The sequence below is a fragment of the Podarcis bocagei genome, assembly GCF_964188305.1.
Source record: "Podarcis bocagei genome assembly, chromosome: 9".
NCBI classification, from domain to species: Eukaryota; Metazoa; Chordata; class Lepidosauria; order Squamata; family Lacertidae; genus Podarcis; species Podarcis bocagei.
In genome coordinates this window covers 26,297,195-26,312,656 of record NC_138134.1, presented here as the reverse complement: position 1 = coordinate 26,312,656, position 15,462 = coordinate 26,297,195, and positions in this window count along the sequence as shown.

Sequence of the window (15,462 nt, the reverse complement as noted above, 5' to 3'; positions counted from 1 at the left end):
GCTTTTTTATTATTTAACAAAATTAAGTACACAAATGCTTTTTAAGGGTTTGTGCTGGTTTTCAGTCACTTCAAAAAGGCATCACTTTGGATCCAGGGAAAGAATAGCTATTTATTTAGGAATAACAACCGTCAATGTTACACACCATGTGTTTAAAGTGCATGGAACGATAGTTCCCATCAGCCTGCTAGGCACACACAAATTTACAATTCTCAGCATCCTTAAGAAACTAGTTATCGAGATTCTTGGGGGGAAGCTATGAGCTTTGAAGATGCTTTGAGCATATGATGCAGATGTAACTCTTGACTTGGTTCTCCATGAACATAAGGCAAATCCATTATGCATTAAGCTACGACCTATTCCTTAGACCTTGTCCTGGCAGTCCACATCAGCCCTCTTCATGCACCCCCCCAGCATGATTCCTATTTTATAAGGGGAGATTGGGGGGTGCACACCTTGGCCCTGCCTCTTCCATGCCACTGCTGCCATTCCCTTCACTCTTCAAATGTAAGGGGCTGAGCTTCTGCAGCAGACAGCCATTACCACCACTATTATTATAGCCCAACCTTCATGCATGGTCCCGGGAAGGTGGGGGGCTTTCAGAAAATATCACAGTTACAAGCAAAATACACTTATCACAAAACCCACTGGCCACGATATTGAGAGACAAGAATGCAGAAACATCCACTCATCTAAAGGGTAGAGACCAATAACTTGACTAATAACTGAAAAGCACACAAGGATGATACAAGTCACACCTCAGAAGGGAGGTCATTCCACAATCTTAACCGGGGGGCCATCCCAGAGAAGGCCCTCTAACATACCACCAGCCACAGGACTGGGGGGTAACATTGGTAACAGGTCAATCTGAACACCCAAGTAGCTTGATATGGGGGAGGGGCTCCTTTGGCTCTTTAGGGCCCAAATCATCTAGGGCCATGTCAACACCTTAGATTGGACTAAGTGGAAAACAGACAACCACCACACATCTTTCAAGGTCAGTGAGTGGCCAGCCAGAAACACCCACCAGCAGGCTTGCTGCTGTGAAGTCTCCCCCCACCATTTAGTATATTGATCTTCAGAGATTCCAAACTGTGCATGGGAAGCCTGCAGAAACAACCTGTTGTCGTCTTCCTTGCCTTCTGCCCTAGCAGTCCCAACGGGCACTGGTCACCACTGGTGAGCTATCTATTTTTTGTTCTGTAATCTTAACTTTTATACTAAGGTTTCTTAACAAGTCAGCTTGGCACTGTCGAGATAACAAGACTCTTGAAATCTATTCTAATGCTGTCACCTCCATGAATATTCCTCCAGAAAGGAGTATCACCCTCTGGAACACTGAGATAAAACATATGAATGCAAACACAATCTATTCATTGAAGAAATCGAGCCAATGAACATGGTATATTTCTCGTCCTATTTACACTGCTCTGTTGGTCTCCCCTTTTCAAAGGTGAGCAGGTTGCAGGCTGTATATCATCTTTGTCAACAATCTATATATATTCATAGATTCCACAAGCCTGTGCCATAGGCTTTTTATTTAGCTCCAAGAAGATGTGAAAACAAGTGTTGCATGACCAGAATAAGTCTATGGGAAGTTATATTCATGTTATATCTGCTATAATATTTGAGGGCAAGAGATAAAGGTCTTGTGTCACTGCAGAGTATGCCATTTTTTACATTTACGCTTTACTTGCGGCGTTTCCCTGCAGGAACAAGATTCTGTCTTGACAAACGCAGCTCTCTATGTTAAATAACATCTGCAGTAAAAGAACATGGCAAATTTTACCTTCTCTGATCCACAGGACCAGTTAAATTAAATGCAATTTAAATCATTCAAACTGAGAACAAATCTCCACCCTCAATTTTAACTTTGAAGCGAATGTAGGGAGATGCAATTTGAATCCATGCAGACAAAGTTTAAATCCAATCATGGTAGTAATGAAAAAGTAGCAATGGTAGATTTCATTAAAATATTTTCTATTTAGTTCTGAATTTGTAAGCCAGCATTCCAGTAGTGCTAGACCATAACTAGGGCTGCCATACATCCTGATTTTCCAAGACATGTCCGGGAATTCACCTCTGTAAAAGGCATCCTACATTATTTTTCGGAAATGGGGGAAATGTCCTGGAAAGCCAGCAATGGGGGTTAAATTGTGCCAAAAATGCCTTAAAAAGCATCAAAATTCAACAATTATTGTAGCTTTTACTTTAAAATCTTAATAACCTTTGGGGTGTCCTGGTTTTTACTTTTTGAAATATGGCAACCCTAACATAACTGCAAGGTTTCCTTATTCCTCTAGTTTCCTATTTTCCCCTCTGGGTGTAAAAGGCATTGTTAGGAGGGTGTGTGAGCTTAAAGAAGCATATCCAGTTGCAGGTGCAGTTGAGAAGTAGCCCTATTTGCTGAGTTTCCCCTCAAACCAGCTTCCATCCAATTTGAAAACACAATGCACAATTAAGCTGAGGGGTGTACATTTCAGACACTCATTGCTTATCCACAGAGAAGAGCATGCGTGCACATGAGAGTTTCATTTGGGAGTTCATTGTAGGGCAGTGGCTCTCAAACTTTTTCTCTGGACCACATTTTCAGGATAAAAATTAGTTTGTGCTACATCAAAATAAAATAAAATATATTGATAAGAAATACATTTGAAAACAAAAAGAAACAACTCCTAGCAGTGCTTGATTTTGAAAATGTATCTATAGTATCTATATTCCAGACCCTCTGGTTTTTTTTTACAATGTTTATGTTTTTATATAGCGTGTTCACATCAAAAGAGAGCACGTGTTGCGGTTGGGGCCGAACAAAACCCCATGTTAGTGACCAGGCCATAGATGGCTAGAGGCCTGGGAGCAGATTGGAGGATGTTGTTACTGGGGCAATTTGGATGTTGCCAATTTAGGGGTGGGATCAATGGCTTTATAAGCAGGGTCCACAGCTTTCTCTTTCTCTTTTGCTGTGGACACCGGATCTCCCGCCCGCCCTCCCTTGCCTGGGCTTGCGCCTTGACCTTGCTCTGCCTGTCATGGGGTCGTTCGCCTTGGTGCGGGGGCCCAGTAGGAATTTTTCCAATTGGCTGATTAGTGCGTGCCTTTTGGGTTTTGCCTACTGCTTAGCAAATCGTCACAACTTGTAAGGTTAGCGGTTAGGCATTGGTTTAAAATTGGTTGGTGGAGGGGTATGGATTGGCTGTGCCTGCCCCTCCAATGCTGCTGCAGACGGGTATTCCGTTAAAGGAATTCTGAAGCTTACCATCCCCTTCGTCCAAACCCTTGGAGCAGGGTGCGGGCCGCGTAAGCTTCAAGGAGCAAGCGCGGAGTAGCTGAGGGCCTGTGACGCAGCTCCAGCTGACTCTGTCCCTTGTTCCTCCGGGACTGACTAGGGAGTCAGTGCTGTCCCCCATGGCGGGGGGTGACAGATAGTCATAACCAATGCCTAAGCAACCACTCTCAATTTGTATTCAAATAAAGTTGTGGCCAAAATTATGCCAAAAACATTAAACAAAAATTATGTGTGATGTGTGAGTTATTGGGAAGGGGGGTTTTGGTGGACCTCAACACGCAAATGTTGGAAGCCACCCAGAGTGGCTGGGGCAACCCAATCCAATGGGCAGGGTATAAATAGTAAAGTTATTATTATGGAAGAGGACGTCCCTATTTTCATTGGAGAATTGTTGGAGGATATGATATTCTGCAAATAAATATATACATATATAGATATATATAGAGAGAGAGAGATAATATACTATACTGAAATGTTTTAATGTTTCTTTGGTTCTCCTGAACCCTCCTGTCACACTTTTCACCCTCTTCTGCCACACCAGTGTGGCAGAGAACCACTGGTGTAGGGAAACAAATGTGAGCATGGTCATTAGGTGAAAATATCCTTACTCCTTTCCTATACTGTCCAACATTTCTTTGATGAGAATAGGGACATCCCATTCCATGATGATAATTTTACTATTTATTCCCCACACATCTTACAGGGTTGTCCCAGCCACTCTGGGCAGCTTCCAAGATATATAAAAACATAGCAAAACATTAATCATTTAAAAAAACCCTTCCCTATGCAGGATTGCCTTCAGACGGCTTGGGGATCGGATAACTCTATACCCTCCAACATTTGTCCAATGAAAATAGGGACGCCCTAAGGAAAAATCCTTCCTCACTGGAAGGACAGATCCTGAAGCTGAGGCTCCAATACTTTGGCCACCTCATGAGAAGAGAAGACTCCCTGGAAAAGACCCTGGTGTTGGGAAAGATGGAGGGCACAAGGAGAAGGGGGCAACAGAAGGTGCCATTCAAAATATGCAACTGGGCAAATCTCCAGGACCGGATGGACTGACTTCCAGATACTACAAAGCTTTGAAGGAGTGGTTATTACAACCTCTGAAGGAATATTTGAAATTGGAATGCAGAAAGGGGAGGTATGAGGAGGTCGGTGAAGTAAGTTTTAAGAAAATAAGGTTTCGAAATTATACCTGTTTTTTCTTGTTTGTGTTTGTTTGTATTGTTGTGTTTGATTATATAATTTGTGAAACTTTAATAAATATCTTTTTAAAAAAAAAGGAGAAGGGGGCAACAGAGGATGAGATGGTTGGACAGTGTTGTCGAAGCTACGAACATGAGTTTGACCAAACTGCGGGAGGCACTGGAAGACAGGAGTGCCTGACATGCTCTGGTCCATGGGCTCATGAAGAGTTGGACATAACTAAACAACAACAACGGAAAATCTGGACATTTTGGGATCAAATCAGAAACTAGGACAGCTTCTCTCAATCAGGGATTTTCCTGGAAAATAGGGACACTTGGAGGGTCTGATTTCCTAGGCTGGATCAAGTCGCATCAAAGAAGTGTTTCAGTTAAATGTGTTGCAAACTTTCTATGAGAAATCAGGTTAGCAAAAACGGAACTCCACACTGCCATCTTGTGTCACAGTGTTAGAATGCATTAACAACGTATATAAAGTGCTTTTTCTTTGCCAGTGTAGCTGAGTCCTAAGTCTGTACAGCAATGTAGAAATGTGACTTGAAACAAAGTAGGGGGGAAAGGAACTTGCAGGGTTCCAAGCTACTAATGTGTACATAGTTTAGGGCAGGGGTCCGCAACCTAAGGCCCATGGGCCACAAGTGGCCCATGGGGGTTGTTTAACTAGCCCATGGACCCCCGTTGCCCACTCGGGGACCCCCGCCACCCGCTCGGTCTGCTCCTGTGCTCCACGAAAAACTGGCATGGAGCAGAGCGGGGACTGCCTTCCGCGATGCTGGCCGGCTTCCCATTGGCTGCAGGAAGCTCCTGCAGCCAATGAAAAGCTGCGCACACCTCCTCCACACCGGAAGGAATGCTGGAAATAGCGTTTCCGCATGTATGCATGCGTGTGCACTCCAGCCCACCGCGGCGTCTGCGGAACTGTGAACCAGCCCAAACCACAAAAACTTTGCTGACCCCTGGCTTAGTGTGACCTTGACATGACATATTTAAGGCACTATGGCTAAAGCAGTCATGGCTTCCCCCAAAGAATTATGGCAGCTGTAGTTTGTTAAGGGAGCTGAGAGTTGTTAGGAGGTCCCAATTTTCTTCAAAAATCTACATTCTCAGGATGGTTTAACAATCAATCCCTGTTTCCATGGAACCCTGGGAGCTGTAGCTCTGTAAGGGGAGTGGGGTCTCTTAACTACTCTCAGCACCCTTAGCAAACTACAGCTCCCAGAATTCTTCAGGCGGATAGAAGTAGCAAACAGAATAAGGGCACACTTCGATATGGAGATTATTGTTAGCTTTACTGATTGTTACATTATGTAACTGTGGTTTCTTGAACAATATACTGCCCTGTTGCACTCATTTTTAAATTAGTGGAAAAGAACTGTACACCAGGATACTGTCCCAAATTTTGTCACGTGACATGACAACGCAAAACTCCCACAATGGTCTTGGTTCATGGGGCTGCATGTGAATTTTTTCCTGGAAGCAAACAACACAGAAAAGAACACTAAATGTTGGCTAGATTCCAATAGTTTTCCAAAAGTGTTTATATTGTGTGAAAGATCACACATAGAATGTGGAAAATATCAGGTAAGGAAACATCTGGAAAAGGGAACAAAGTGTTGTCTGAATGCAGCCTAAATGCTCATTTTGTGCTGTATGGACATACAGATTCTACCAACAGCATCTGTGAAAATGACTATTCCATAAAGAATGGTAGGGATAATAGATACATGGTAAAAAATATATGAATAGATTATATTTTTTTAAAATAGAAATAGGTCATCTGGGGAGAAAGAACATTAAACTTCTATTTGATGGGAGAGAAAATAAGAAGATCTATAGAAAGTGTGGGATGGTTACAGGAAAGCAAATTAGACTTGACACTGCAGTGTGATATATAAGCAATATTTGCAATGTTATAAGCAGCCCACAGAGCTGTCAAACAGGGAGAAGAAAAGCAAATGAAAGAGCAATGGGCTAAGAGCCTGTAGATAAATGGAGATGGTATATTTATGCATGAATATATGCTCTGCCCTTCACATAAAAAATGGTGTTTTGTTAAAGCGCTATCAAAAAAATAATCATCAATATAAACTTCAAAAGTGCACAGTACCACAGTAAACATCTGAAGGGCCAGAGAGAAACAGGATAAAAGTACAGGCTTAGGGTGGGGTGGGTGTTTTCTATGAGGATGGGGAAAAGATAACAATGCAGGCACCAGGTGAGCTGCATTCTGGACAGCAGGGTGTCACCACTGAGAAGGCCCTTCTGTTTCAAGCAGATGTGTGTAGACATTCATGTTAAACATATGGAGGTCTAAAGAGGAGTACATCCCCAGCGATGTTGTGTGCATGAATTGTGTCCATGCCCCTGCCCACATCTTTGCTTTTGCTCCACACATACTCAAGTGAATGCCTGAATGGTGCCAGTAGGTGACTGGAATGCCACAGCCAGGAAGGAAGGAAGATTATTTGGACTAGGTAAATGAAATGAGGAACCAGAGGATCACCTGGTTTAATCTTGTAGACAATAAATGTTAATGACAAATAATCCTAAATAAAATACAGCCTTAAATAGTAATAAAAATGTTGAAAAGCACCAATATATCAGTCAATAATGGATTATAAAAATACCTTTCCACCCAAAGGCAAACAAACTAAAGAGAACAGCAAACTGAAGAACTAATTGATACAACTAAAAAATGACTTATGTAAATAGACAGCCAAGATAATTCAAAGAAGCCTTGGTCTAAAATTAAATGAAGTGAGGGTCATTTTGGTTTTCAAAAACTAAAAAAGATTGAGGAAAACCTTCTTTCCAATTTGGATATAAAGGAGATTGGAAATGAGGGTCAATACTTAGGTATATAGCATTTATTGAGCTACAAAAAACCTTTGATGACATTGAAAATGTTCGCCCCATTGCAGAAGGCAAAAATAGATTTGGGGACATAGTCTATTTATAAGTTCTACAAAAAGCAGGAAGCTATAATCAGAGCAAATGATATTCAACAAAAGGCCAAAATCAGTATTAAAAAATGAGCAAAGAACATCCACTTTCCCTTGCTTTTATTTATAGAAGTAGCAATTAATGAAATAAAACAAGCAGTTGATTAGTATTAAATGAAATGAGAAAGATATTTGGTTCTGCTTTGCTGATTGTATGAGGATGATATAGAGGAAACACTGCAGAATATAATAAATACAATGATACCAGTTTTTAGATCCATGACCTAAAACTAAATGAGAATATAACAACAATATTCGTGACAAGTTAAAAATATCTTGTTGTAATGTATCTACAAGCATATAGACAGTGGTTGGAAGCAAGTAGAGTGGTACCTCAGTTTTTGAACATCTTGGAAGTTGAACATTTCGGTTTTCAAACACCAAAAACCCGGAAGTAAATGATTCTGTTTACAAACACGCCTTGGAAGTTGAACGACTTCCACTGATTTTTTTCCAATTTTCTTTATTAAATTTGAAGACTGGCCTTTGCGCCTCAGTTTTCAAATGTTTCGGAACTCGAATGGTCTTCTGGAACAGATTACATTTGAAAACCGAAGTACCGCTGCATGAGAAATAACACACACACACACACACACACACACACACACACACACACTTTGTGTACTGATTAATCACTTTCATCTCTAAGTGATATACAGGATATTGGAAGAAACATATCACTATGCATTATCTAGAAAAGTCTTACTATGCAAAGCCCAATAGTTATGGAAAGGTGGACAGTTTAAATCAGGAAGCACCTTCTGGCAGTAGGGTTCTCAATCCACAAATGGTATGTAATTGATTAGTTTTTCTGCCCACAGAAAAATATAAAACATGCAGGTAGAGCATCACTCTGTGGGGATGTAAATTCAGCACAGGCAACTGGAAAAAATAAAGCATTTGAAATGTGGAACCTGGAGAAGAATGTCTGTATTGAGTTGATAGACATAATGAATAGAACAAAAGATAGACATGCACTGAAAAGTATGAAGCTTATTACTTGTGATGGGACACACTTTAAGGAATGAGAGAGTCAAGTTATAATGGAAGGAAGAAATGGGAATCTTAGATGCAACTGCATAAATCAAATTGATTAGGGAAAAAGATGGAAACATGGCCAGCCTTAGAAGTCGTGCACAAGCCAAGAAAAAGTGAGGAGTTGTTGAAAACCGGAAACCATATATAAATTATATTCAAGGTGGAAGCAAATTAATCTCTTTGTAAATCCAAAATTACGGTACTACTACTACTAATTTATTTGTACTCCGCCCATCTGGCTGGGTTTCCCCAGCCACCTCTGGGCAGCTTCCAACAAAGATTAAAAATACATTAAAAGGTCACACGTTAAAAACTTCCCTAAATAACTGAAATCAGTGAAATTTCTTAGGATCCATACATTCATCTCACAAGAACAGGATTTACAGAATCTCCCTCCCTCCCTCCCTCTCCTTTCTTTTCATCTTAAATTCTGAAGCCAAGCAACCAAATGTACACAGTCTTAAATGTCAAATATATCTGGAGCAGTAACAGCACAATCAATGACTTTATGGGAGGTGCAGAGCATATGGAAAACAGCACGGGTTTCTGACAGCTTGCAACCACACTTGTAATATGTGTTACAGTCAGTGAAAGAATGCTAGTAAGAGCTTTGCCCTTGACAAACTGACCGCAATACAAGAAAACAATGTTTCTCTTGGTAAAATAAAATACTTCTGATAAAATCCCCATTGATTCTAATGTTACATAAATTTCACTTCCTGTTAATTAGTCTCTGTTCACAGCCTATGTCCTTCCATACTTTTTGTTGTTGTTGTTGTTTAGTCATTTAGTTGTGTCCGACTCTTCGTGACCCCATGGACCAGAGCACGCCAGGCCCTCCTGTGTTCCACTGCCTCCTGCAGTTTGGTCAAACTCATGCTGGTAGCTTTGAGAACACTGTCCAGCCATCTCATCCTCTGTCGTCCCCTTCTCCTTGTGCCCTCAATCTTTCCCAACATCAGGGTCTTTTCCAGGGAGTCTTCTCTTCTCATGAGGTGGCCAAAGTATTGGTATTCACGATCTGTCCTTCTAGTGAGCACTCAGGGCTCTTAAAAAAGCAGAGACATTACCTTGCCAACAAAGGTCCATATTTTTAATTGTCGTTAATTTTATGATGGTATCAATCTTGTCAGAGTGTTTCATGTTTTGTGTGTGTGTGTGAGTGAGAGAGAGAGAGAGAGAGAGAGAGAGAGAGAGAGAGAATGGGAGAGATGGTCTAGAAATTTTTTTATAGTTTTGGATAAGCTCTTATACACAGAAAATGAGAATGTGATGAAAAGGGAAGTTGTAGTTGCAAGCTGGGATAGAAGGCTATGGAATCAAGTTTAACCAAGGCAGGTCCATGAAGTCCGCTCACCTTCTGGGGGCAGTGTTGCGGCCGGGCATCCAGGCCCTTGTGGTGACCTGGCATGGGGGAGGGAGACTGATGCCCCCTCTATGCCAGTCCTGGCCATGTCACCCGTGCCCAGCCAATTCATACTTGGTAAGCCTTTGTTTATGGGAGGGGAGGTTGTAGCCTCCACCTGCCCTTCATCAATAAGGGTATCCTGTTAAAGGGATCTGGGTGTGTGTATGTGGATTCTGTCCAAAGCCCTGTCATGGGCTAGGGCCATGCCACTGCCCCAACGGGGACCCCTCGGGGTGCCCCTATTTGAAGTAAGTCATAGGATTCCCCCTTCTGGTGGTTTACCCTTAGTTTGACTCCCTGCAGATGGGCGGGAGTCAAGATAAAGTCTGGTTTCACCCAATGCCTAAGCCAAACCTCTCACATTTGTGACCAATAAAGTTGTGGCCTGTTTTAGCCCAAAATCAGTTCAAGCTATACATTATTTCAGATAATCAAATCAAGATGTTTAAGACATCTATCAATTCATGACAGTCTTGCTTTAAATTTCTTTTTGGTGATGCTAGGCTGGTTTTCTTATATCTTTAATCTTTGTGGTCAGGATATTCAAGGATGTCCCTTCTCTCAGAGAGGACACTTCATCACTTCATCTTGTTGTTGCCCATTAGGATCTAGTATTAATATAAAAGATCTAATATTAACATATATGAAACAGCCATATTGCGGCTGGATACTTTTTGATCTTTCTCTCCCTGGAAGATGTAAAAGGTAGAATAGAAATTTGACCCTTACACACCTCAAATAAACTTTGTAGACAATGCTGTCTGTTATTCAGTACTCATCATGAACAATGCCATAGCTGTACAAACTAAGAAAACTTTCTAGAAGAATTTCCACCCCCTCATCCATTTTGTTCTCCCCTGAGAACATAGGAATTGCCCAGAATTTACAAATAGCAATCATTTGTAAATTGCCTAGTGTGTTATTTTTTATGAGGGATAGGGTTAGGAGTGTACTGCTTGCTATTCATTCTGGAGTTATGCAATGTTTAATTCATGTTGTTTTTTTTAGAAAGGAAAATCATTAGGTTTCGTTAAAGGCAGTTATGAGAAATGAGAAGTCACTTTTTTAAAATGTCAACCTCGTGCTCACAGTACACAGTTCTATTGCTTGTAGCTGTTTCTTTTCTATGAGATGGTAAAAGCAAACACTGAGTACAGTGCCTTCTAGAATATTGGAATAGACATCATGAATAATAATAAGGGGGGGACTCACTTTCTCTCCCTCTCTTGCACAGGGAAGAACTATTTCTTCTGACAATTCCTAACTCACCACTTTGGTAATTCACACTCCAGTGCCATCATACAATTCATTTTCCTGCATGTCTACTCAGAAGTAAGCCCAGAGACATCTATGATACTTCCCTCCCAAAGCAAGTTTAAATTAGTTTGTAAGGTAAATGCAGTATGTTGGTCAGAATGTAGCTTATATTTATTACAGTTAGTCAGATAGCTCTACAGTGGTACCTCGGGTTAAGTACTTAATTCGTTCCAGAGGTCCGTACTTAACCTGAAACTGTTCTTAACCTGAAGCACCACTTTAGCTAATGGGGCCTCCTGCTGCTGCTGCGCCGCCGGAGCACGATTTCTGTTCTCATTCTGAAGCTAAGTTCTCAACCTGAAGCACTATTTCTGGGTTAGCGGAGTCTGTAACCTGAAGCGTATGTAACCTGAAGTGTATGTAACCTGATGTACCACTGTACTCAGTTTTCTTTTCTAAATTAACAATGATCAGGTGTCTCAAAAGTATAACAAGCCCTGACTTTGTCCCAACAAAATGTAATATTTTTGCAATTCAAAACAAGTTAATTTATGTTTCCTGCACCTGTGTGTTCTACTTGACTAAGCATCCAACTTCCACCATTTTCACGAATGCTCAGATGTTGTTTGCTATAAACTTCACTTTCTGAAGGAATTTTTAAAAAGTTCTTCTCATCTTTTAAAGTTGGTATGGGGAACCCTCCAGATGTTGTTAGACTATAATTCCCATCATCTTTCACCACTGGCTATGCGAGGTTCACTGGTTCACCATCTCTACTGTAATCTAAATAAGAGAATAGTTCATTTGTCTTGTGTATCTCAGTGGCAACATTATGACTGAGGATTAAATGTTTAAATCGTGAATGAATTCAGGCAGTGATGACACCGACAATACCAAGGAATAGAGAGTTTGAGGAAACAATGGTAGAACAAGCAAAAGGCACTGAATGAGTTCTACTGAAAAATATAGAAGAGAAGTGGAAAGAGAAAAAGCAACCTTTAAGTCCTACCTGCAATATACATTTAAAGCATCATCACACCATTTTAAACAGTCATAGCTTTCCCCTAAAGATTCCTGGGAAATGTAGTTTCCCTTCACGGAGCTATGATTTCCAGGATTCCTTGGGAAAAGGGATTGACTGTGAAACCACCAGTCACCTTGAGGTAAAAGGAAAGAGTTCCCTTGGGTGGGTGTGTCATTTTCTTACTGGTCATTTTCTAACCGGTCATGCTGTAACTGTAACTTCTCCTGTGGAGCATTTATTGATCAGGTGGCACAGAGCAATAAAGAAAAAATTAGTGGGGAGGGGGAACCCCACACCAGTCATAGCACCTCTCAAAGATCAAATAAGCTCTACCTTGCACTAGTCAACATTATAAAGAACTTCTAAATAAATCCAAATGCATCCTGAGAAAGAAGCAGAGAAATGGAAGCCTCTTTTGCAGAGGAAGAACACTTCTGAGAAACTGGAGAATGGATTGCTGCACAGCATTAGTGAAATTAGCAAAATTTCTGGTGAGGAACTGACATATCCTTGGTTAGCAATAACAAGAAACAAAGGTGATCTTTTTCAAGGGTCAAAGTTCAAAGTCAAAGCAAATTTGGGGCTCATTATCAGAAAAATAACTAAGAAACTGTGAGGGACATCGATAGAGTTTATATAACATTGGTGTAATTTCTCAGAGGAGTTTCATGCATTGCTAGAGAGCATGTTTTAAAAATGCAAATGGAAGTCTATGAACACTCTTAAATTACAGTCAAATTATGCACATGAAAATAATTTTCCTTGTGATATTGAGCTTGTGGTTTGAGGAAGTAAACATGATTATTTTGGTGGCTATGTGGCAAGACTACAGCACACAAACTTAATCTTAAGGTTGGTTTACCCAGGGGGAAAAATTACTGCCATTATTTTATTTCTGCCTGATAAGCCCTATAATAACCTCCATCACCAGAAACAGTTTAATGGATGAAGAAGTTCAAATGATCCATTTACATAGACAAGAATTTCAATTAGAGTACTTCATTTGGAGATGCAGGCAAACAAATATCCTAAATGAGCTCAGTGTGGGGGCGGGGGAGAAGAGAGATGCTGTTTTCATTGGTCCTGGTTCAGCAAAGGTTTGCAGTGTCTGAGGTTGCAATCCCATCCTCATTAATTTGGGAATAAGTACCGTTGAATGACATGGACTCACATCTCAAAAACCTTGTGCTGTGGGTCCCATGGAAAACAGTGGGATTCGAGTTAGGTAGTTGTGCAAAACTTCATTGGGCATCGTCATCATATATATTTTTTATACTCCGCACATCTGGCTGGGTTTCCCCAGCCACTCTGGGCGGCTCCCAACAGAACACTAAAAATACGATAAAACGTCAAACATTTAAAACTTCCCTAAACAGGGCTGCCTTCAGATGTGTTCTAAAAGTCAGATAGTTGTCTATTTCCTTGACATCTGATGGGAGGGCATTCCACAGGTTGGGCGCTACTACTGAGAAGGCCCTCTGCCTGGTTCCCTGTAACCTCACTTCTCGCAGTGAGGGAACCACCAGAAGGCTCTCAGAGCTGGACCTCAGTGTCTGGGCTGAATGATGGGAGTGAAGATACTCCTTCAGCTTCAAAAGAATTATGTTTGTGTACCCCCTCAATGTTCCTTAGCAGGGTGCTCTGCCCTGCCATTAATGAGGGGGCGCAGGAGGCCAAACTGGAAAGCATCAAAGGCAGACTCCTCCTTAGCACAAAAAAGGAGGAGCTATTGAAGCTGAACGGCACTGGGCAGGGCCTCCTCCCGACATCGTGCCTTCTCCCAACAACATGCCCATGATGCAACAGGACCACAGTGCTCTGCTGTGGCCCCCAATCTTCAGCCCAAGTCAGCGCCTCTGCTCCCAGAGAAATGTGTACAATTGCAGCCAGTAGCAGCCAGCAGAGCTGAGAGAGTGGGGCTGCTTTTTTGTCTACTTGAAGAAACCATGGTCCGATCTGAAAAATACAAATATTTAGGTTACAAAAATGTAAAAATAAAGAAAAATTAAGTTTGCAAAACAATAATTACCATGTGGTTAGGGTAGATCAACGTGTCAGTGTCCACTTATCCCCAATGTAAATATGACATATCGGCAAAAGTCGGAAATTGTAAGATAACTATAGCATGTACATGAAAATCGATTTCAGATTTGAAATCAGCATTGAAAGAACATATAAGAACAGCTGAAAAATCTCATGCAAAAGAAAAGGAAAAAAAATTGTTCCCCGGTATACTGTGTATCCCAAGGGAACACATTTTTTTGCATACCTCCAACTGTACATAGATATACATGTCATTTTCAATGCTATACATGTCATGTTCAATGCTATATAAGTCATTTTCATTTATACTCATATTGTACTACTTTGGCTATGTGTTTAATAAAATATTGAATTCTTGCATTGTGAAAAGCAAAGATTATGGTGAAAAGTGAAAAACATAATTGCAAAAAAAACCTTAGACCTTACAGAACAAAAGCAACTTCAGATAGGAAATCAGCACGTCGAAATTAGGTTAGAACAACTGCAGGTGTCAATGCAACAAAAAAATTGTTCCCCAGTGTTGTCTTTCCACTTTCTCTTTCAGTAGCTGGCAGTGGCGCAGAGCACTGAGAAGACAGGAGAGCAGTGCAGTCCCACCCATTCCACCCTGCCAGCCACTACAGATTGCAGCCTTGCAGTGCAATCCAATGCTTGTCGATGGACAATAAATCCTATTGAATCAATGGGGCGATGGGTTATGGGATTTCCATTTTAATGGAAGACTCGCTTTAACAAGATGTGGGATATTGTTTTTGACAGATTTGTTCCTTTGTACAGTATATATTTCCCTTGTTAAACTGACACAACACTGACAATAGCATAGGAGGCAACGTTGACAGCTTATAACTGGGATTGGTATGTGCCTCTCTCTTGGATTTACCCCACACATGTGGTTTTAAAATGAACCTCTTCCTCATTTTGTTTAGAATAAAGCACAGCCATAGGACTGCCATTTACTGCTTTTAATTGATTTGGCTAGCTGCATAAAAAACAACAACATAATTCAGCGTACTTGAAAGATGTTCATCGCTGCACTCTGATTTATTGTGCAAGGCTATGGCAGGTTAAAATGTGGTACAGAAAATGAATTAATTAAGCAACAAAATTAATATGCAGTGGTGCACAGACTCAAGTATCAAAGATGAGGGGAAACCCAGCCATGTCAAGTGCTACCCATGTTATAGATAGGGAAATAT